Source organism: Pinus tabuliformis, chromosome J (assembly GCF_031772625.1).
Source record: "Pinus tabuliformis cultivar Carrire ecotype Pingquan chromosome J, CPIR1, whole genome shotgun sequence".
NCBI classification, from domain to species: domain Eukaryota; kingdom Viridiplantae; phylum Streptophyta; class Pinopsida; order Pinales; family Pinaceae; genus Pinus; species Pinus tabuliformis.
In genome coordinates this window covers 1,048,187,460-1,048,194,028 of record NC_142295.1, presented here as the reverse complement: position 1 = coordinate 1,048,194,028, position 6,569 = coordinate 1,048,187,460, and the positions used below count along the sequence as shown (strand labels likewise).

The following is a 6,569-nucleotide window of genomic DNA, read 5'->3' as shown; positions in this document are numbered from 1 at the left end:
TTTGCCCTCCGAGCCAACTGGGTGACTGATCCCCCCTTGACCCACCATGTCTTATGGCCCACCTCTCATTCGTTTACTTCATCATGCCTTTCGCACCCCAATCGGGGGTTTTCTCCCTTCTCCTTGTTGGTTCTTAGGATTTCCTCTACACTTCTCATGCCTTCCATTTGGTTTAACTCCTCTCCTTATGTCAAGGTTGTTTCTTGCCTTCCCACACCCCTAATTGGCTAGTTTATATGTTGCCATTACCTTATCTACGGATATGCGTCGGAAAAATGTAATCTATCCTTTGAATTAGATTTCCTATTCCTTGGACTAGCCTTGTCATCCTCCAACTTTGGCTTATTTTCTCCCATTTAGTTCCTTGTTGTAGTTTTTTCACCATTTCTATTGCCAGCTTCGAGTCTCCCTCCACCTCAATTCTCTGAAAACATTCCCTCTTTGCGATTTCCAACCCCCGCTTCAGTGCATAGAGCTCAGCTTCATTATTGCTCGCGATGCCACAATCCATAGCAAACATACAGATGGTATTGCCTTTGTCATCTCTTAACACTCCTCTAGATCCAGCTGCCCCTGGGTTACCTTTCGCAGCTCCGTCAAATTTGAGTTTAATGAAGTCTTTCTGAGGCCGCACAAAAATGGTTGGAGACTCCCAGGGAGGGGATTTTTGTCTCCACGAGTTAAGATCTAGCATGCTACGTTTTAGTCTTAATCCTTCCATTATTCGACCTTCCTGGGGATTAGTTTCCCAATCCTCTGGGTACTAGTTATTAGCTAGGAACGTTTCTCTTATATTTTGGGCAATCATTCCCAATAATTCTACTATTGTTTTCTTTTCCCCTTTGAAGATTATTTTGTTTCTTTCCTTCCACACTGCCCAAGGTAGGAATCCTAATGATATCTACCAAGCGCGGTTCAGAATGGGGTTCTGGTAAGGCTTCCTTCTCTATTTATCCATTATTTCTTTCATGATTGTTTGATCCCTGTCACTAAAACAGAAAATTTGTTCATGGTTTTGCCAGAGGATTTCACTATAGCTACAGACGTTTGTTAGATGTTCCATTGATTCTGAGTGTCCTCCACAGGTGCTATAGGCCGATGGTCCCTACATACCTTTTATCTAGAGTTGATCCCAAGTGAGTGCTCTACCATGCCGAGTTATCCACAGGAAGATAGCAATTTTCAGCCATAATTTGTCTTTCCAGGTTCTTTCCCATATAGGTGGCTCTTGTTGCTAGTGGTGTGTTGCTTGTAGGTGGTAGCCTTCTTGAATGGTGAACATCCCTTTGATTTTGTACCCCCATCTTATTATATCTGGACCTTCTAAGATTGCAATATTCTAGGTTTCCATCTCTTTCTCATATGTTTCCGACTGAATAGATTTAGGAGCATCCGGCCAATCTTGTTTCTGCTTCCATTTTCTCCAATGTTCTCCCATGTCCGAGCTCCAAAAAAAATTCACTATCTGTTTTGCGGGGTTATTGGTGAGTTGACATATTGCCCCCAAATCAGGTCTATTATGTAATTTTTCTCTCTGTTTCTATGCCTCATTCTAGAAATTTTCTTTGTCTCCCTTATTTCTTAGAAGCTATGAGTTATTATCAGTTCCCTATTTTCTGATGCTAAATTCCATATGGCTGATCCCTTGGTGTTCTCCTAGACTCTTAGCCTTCCTTCGATCGATTTTGGCATTCCATATTTCCTCCCGCATTTTTCCTTCCATAGATCTACTCCTTCCTGAACCCATGTCCACCATAGCTTGGCCCCCATGACCTGGTTTAGAGCATACGGGTCTCTGAGACCCAACCCTCCTGCTTTTAATGGCTTACTGAGCCAATTCCATGATAGCAAGGCCCATTTTTTTTCTATTTTTGGCCATTTCCAAAGAAATTTCTTGAAGATGTTGATCATCCCTTGACATACCATTTTGGGGACATCTTGACTACATAGTTGGTAGATTGAAATTGACTGAAGCACAGCTTTCAGCAATATAACGCAACTTGCCATATTCAATGATCTTAAGGTCCAGTTCTACATTCTCCCTTGGATTTTCTCCAGCAGAGTCTTCCAGTTTGCCACTCTAATTTGGTGTACACTTAGCGGAATTCCTAAATATTTCGAAGGGAGATTGCCAATTTGGAATCCTATAATTATTGCTAGAAAGGCTTGAGATGGGGTTGTAGTGTTGAAGAAAAAGATGTCTGACTTATCCTTATTGATCTTCGTCCCAAAGGCGCTCGTGAAATCATTCAAGATTTCCATCAGGCCTCTAGCTTCCTTGAGGGTTTCTTGTCCAAATATCATTATGTCATCAACAAATTGTTGATGTGTTAATAAAAAATCATTACCCCGCATTCTGAGACCTGTAAATTGATCGCCTTGCACTTTTTCTTTTACGTATCTTCCTAATCCTTCAACAGCCAATATAAACAGGAATGGGTACATTGGGTTGCCTTGTCTAAGCCCCCTGGTTGCATTGAACACCTCTGTGGGAGATCCATTGAGGAGAATTGAGAACACCGGGATCGAGATCATCAACAATATCCAGCTTATCCATCTAGAATGAAAGCCAAACGCCTTTAGGAAACCTTGTACGTACTTCTAGCTCAGGCAGTCATAAGCTTTCGATAAGTCTAGTTTTATTATCATCCCTTTTGTTTTCTGGAACTTCAAGAAGTGTATTGCCTCTTGAGCCATAAAAATTCCATTCACAATTTGTCTCCCTCTGACAAAGCCTGTCTATTCTTGGGAGATTAATCCAGGCAGGATAGGTTTGAGATGATTCACCATGATTTTGTCCATGATTTTATAAATTACATTGCAAAGAGCTATTGGTCTGAATCCTTGCAGTTCTTCCGCGTGGTTGGTTTTGGGGATAAGAGCAAGGAAAGTGGAATTTAGGGTCGGATGCATTCTTTTATTGCGTCAGGACTCCTCCACGATTTCCACTATATCATCTCCCATGAATGGCCACGTTGCCTGAAAGAACTCGGCTGTGAACCCATCTGGGCCTGGTGCTTTGTTTTTCGCAAGGCCTTTGATAACTTCTTCCACCTCAGACTTGGTGATTTCCCTTAGTAGGGCTAGGTTCTGATTCCTGCTCACTAATTGGGGTATATGCCAAGTTAATATCAATATATTCTCTATCCTATCTATGTTGGGTTCTATCAGCAAGTTTTGAAAGTGGTGGACTAGCAAGTTCTCCATATCTTCCTTTTGGATAAGATGATTTCCTTCCTGGTCCACTAGGGAGAAGATCCTGTTATGTTGCCGGTGTTGAATCATCACTTTGTGAAAAAATCTAGTATTCCTTTCACCTTCCTTCAGCCACTGAATTCTTGATTTTTGTTTCCACAGGATCTCTTCCTGCTGCCTCCTTTCCTCTAATTTATTTAGCAGTTGTCCTTCTGCCTCCACTAGGGTTTCAGTTCTTCCATCATTTATTATCTATTGTTGCACCTTCCTCATCTTTGCCTGAATCAATTCCTGATCCTGTTGTATGTTACCAAACTCTTCCTTGTTCCATTTTTTAATTTTACCTTTAAGATCTTTGAGGTAGATTTGGAAAGTATGCATTAGGTTTCTTCCTTCTTTCTCACATTCTTTCCACCATTCCTTCGGTTTTCCAAGGAAGGTCGGGGGTCTCTTAACCAAAAAGATTCAAACTTGAAGGGTCTCTTCATTTGCCCTTGTTTCATATCCACTTCTAATCTAATCGGCCAATGATCCGAGCCCGAGCATGGTAGGATGGATGCCTCATAGTAAACATCTTTGCTGATGAGGTTTTATGTTGCCAAGAATCTTTCAACGCAGGACATAATTTTCCTATTTCCCCCTCGTCTATTTTTCCACGTATACCTTCCATTAATTGTTGGGATGTCCACCAAGTGTAGCTCTTCTTGGATATCCCTAAATTATTCAATTTCTAGATTCTCCCTTCTAATTCCTCCTTTTTTATCCTCTAACGATTTTATCAAGTTGAAGTCACCTGCTATCAGCCATAGCTTTTTGTAATGCATTTGGTTTAGGGTCTTTATAATTTTTAGGAAGTTTTCCTTTTCAATTGGTATGTGTGGTCCACAGACTGTTGAGAGCATGAACCATTCTTTAGTTCCTATGTTGCGGAACCGACCTGTGAGGATGTGTTGCATCCCTATCCAATAATTTTCTTTTACTTATGTTGGATTCCACAATATTTCTATCCCTCCTCCACTTCCTTTTGCATCTGTTGCTACTGCCTCATACCTTGGTTTCATCATCCTGAGAATCTCTTCTAGTTTTTCTCCTGTTATGTTAGTTTCTTAGAGAAGCATAATTTGTGGCTTTTCTTTTTTCAATTGCTCCATTAAGTATCTATATTTTCCTTGACTGTTTAGGCCTATTATGTTCCAGGATATTACTATCATTAGGAGACTTTGTTAAGTTGTCAGTGTATTGTTGATAGTGGTACCACCCTGCCTGTGTTCACCAACATTTCTCCCATTATCTGTATCGATTCCTGTAAATTTCTCCGGCCTCTTTTCTTCCAGCCTTTTGCTTTGTTTTGATACTCTTGGAGGTTTTCCTAATGCATTCCCAGTTTTTCTGCTATCTTAACCCGTCCCTGTCCTTGTTTGGCTTGGTATTGTTGAAAAGACTCTTTGTACAGTTTCTTTTGGTCCTCCAGAATAAATCTTTCATATAAGTGCCTCCATTAATTCAACAATTCCTGAAGGACTTCCTCTTCAATGCTGAGCTCCTCCCCCTTGCTTGGGTGGATTTCCATTATAGTGGTTTCCATCCCTACCTATTCATATTTACCTGTGAGATCTCTTTGAGCTTTCCACTTAGGTGTTGTTTTTGCTTGACTAGAACTACTCTCTTTTCCTTTTTCCTGGAAATCCATGGGTTGGATTTCATTTTCTGCTTCTTCTTCCACCTATAGTACTTCATATCTGTTTTTATTACTCGACTAAGCTTGGTTTTCTTTTTTTAGGTTGTGGAGTCCCTTTTGTGGCCTTCTCTTGTTCTTAACCTCTTGGAACCCCTCATTTCCTTCCTGTGGGATCTTCAATTGTTTTTCCTTTAGCTCTGGACCTTCCTGGTTCAGTGGGCATTCTTTGAATAAATGGCCATATTCATGGCATCTTCGGCATCTGAATGGAATATGCTCATAGTCCAGGGTCTGCTGCCATACGTCTTCATGGTATTCTAGCTCTACTGATTCGGGTATGGGTTTTGCTATGTTCATATACACACAAATTCTCGCATACGATGTATATCGACCTCTTTTTGTGGTTTCAGATATTTTGACAAATTTTCCTATTGTGTTCCCGATTCCCTCTAATATTTTTGGATCCTAGAAGTCCATTGGGAGTCCAAAAAGTCTTACCCATACCGGGGTTGTCAAGAATTTCTCTTTATTGAGGTCATAACATTACTCCCAATATCGCATCAGAAGACCAACATTATAATGGAAATAGGGGCCATTTTCAAATACTCTTTCTCTATCTTGTAGGTTTGAGAAGATTATCGTAAAGAAGCCTCTGGCTCCCAACTTTAGTTTGATTTGGCCTTATGGTTGCCATTTCTGTTGTATCCACTTAATGATGTCTTTATCCATCGCCACACTCCTATGAACTTTCAGATCATCGCGTGGTACTTCATGAAGGTTCGATATCTTTCCAATTTGTTCATCGGGATAACAAATCTCGGTTTCTCTACTGCACAGGGCAAGCACTTCCCCCTACTTCGAGCCTGCCATTGCGCCTCGAGGACAGGGCCATTCGTCGGATTTGTTTCTTGGGCTTGCAACTAAGTGTTTGATTTGTGGCATGAGTCTCCCGCCGCAGCATCCTAGTAGGAGGGGATCTCCCCCCCCCGTCTTCGTCTGTCATCTCGGCCTGTATAATGACCCACAAGCTGGCGAAGTTGCTGGAGATGTCAAGAATGCAAGTTCTTGTTTTAGGTTTAGGGCATGGCAATGGTTCAAGTCTACTAGGGTTGCAGAGCAAATTCCCGAATTATTTTAGCTACGGTTATCCTAGTTTAGAATTTATAATTAATTTTGAAAATAACTATAATTTTAAAAATAAACAAAAAACAATTATAACTATTTAGATGGTGTTATCTCAATCCTATACAGTGACGTGCTAATGTATGTGCTTATTTTTGTGTACACATATGCTTGCAAAAATAGATGATATCAAATGTAAATCTTAAAAATTTTGACAGAGTAGATATTCTCATTTAAAGGTGAACACAATTTTTGTAGCATAATATGTTGTTTTTATCTTAACAATAATTTAAAATATAGTACTTGTGACCTTTCCTTATTGATTAAAACTTTGATTAATAAATAAACAAAAAAAATTATAAACAAATTTAAATAATAGTTAATTTAATTAGATGATAATATTGAGAAAAAATATTCAATATTCAAAATTTAAATTATAATTTATTTTTAAATAAGTGCAAGTTTCAAATAAGTTTTGGATGGGGTGACAACACATAGTTTGAATAAATGGTAAGGGAGGGTAAGTTGGCAAAGACGGATCAATGCATGGCAAAGTTGATCAATGTGGTGAAGG

The 6,569-nt window shown here is 39.7% G+C and overlaps 1 pseudogene; it reads left to right on the top strand.

The window, feature by feature from the left end:
* The first annotated feature begins 5,139 nt into the window (after positions 1-5,139).
* LOC149230509 (preprotein translocase subunit SCY2, chloroplastic pseudogene) overlaps positions 5,140-6,569 on the top strand; it is a 42,369-nt pseudogene continuing 40,939 nt past the window's right edge.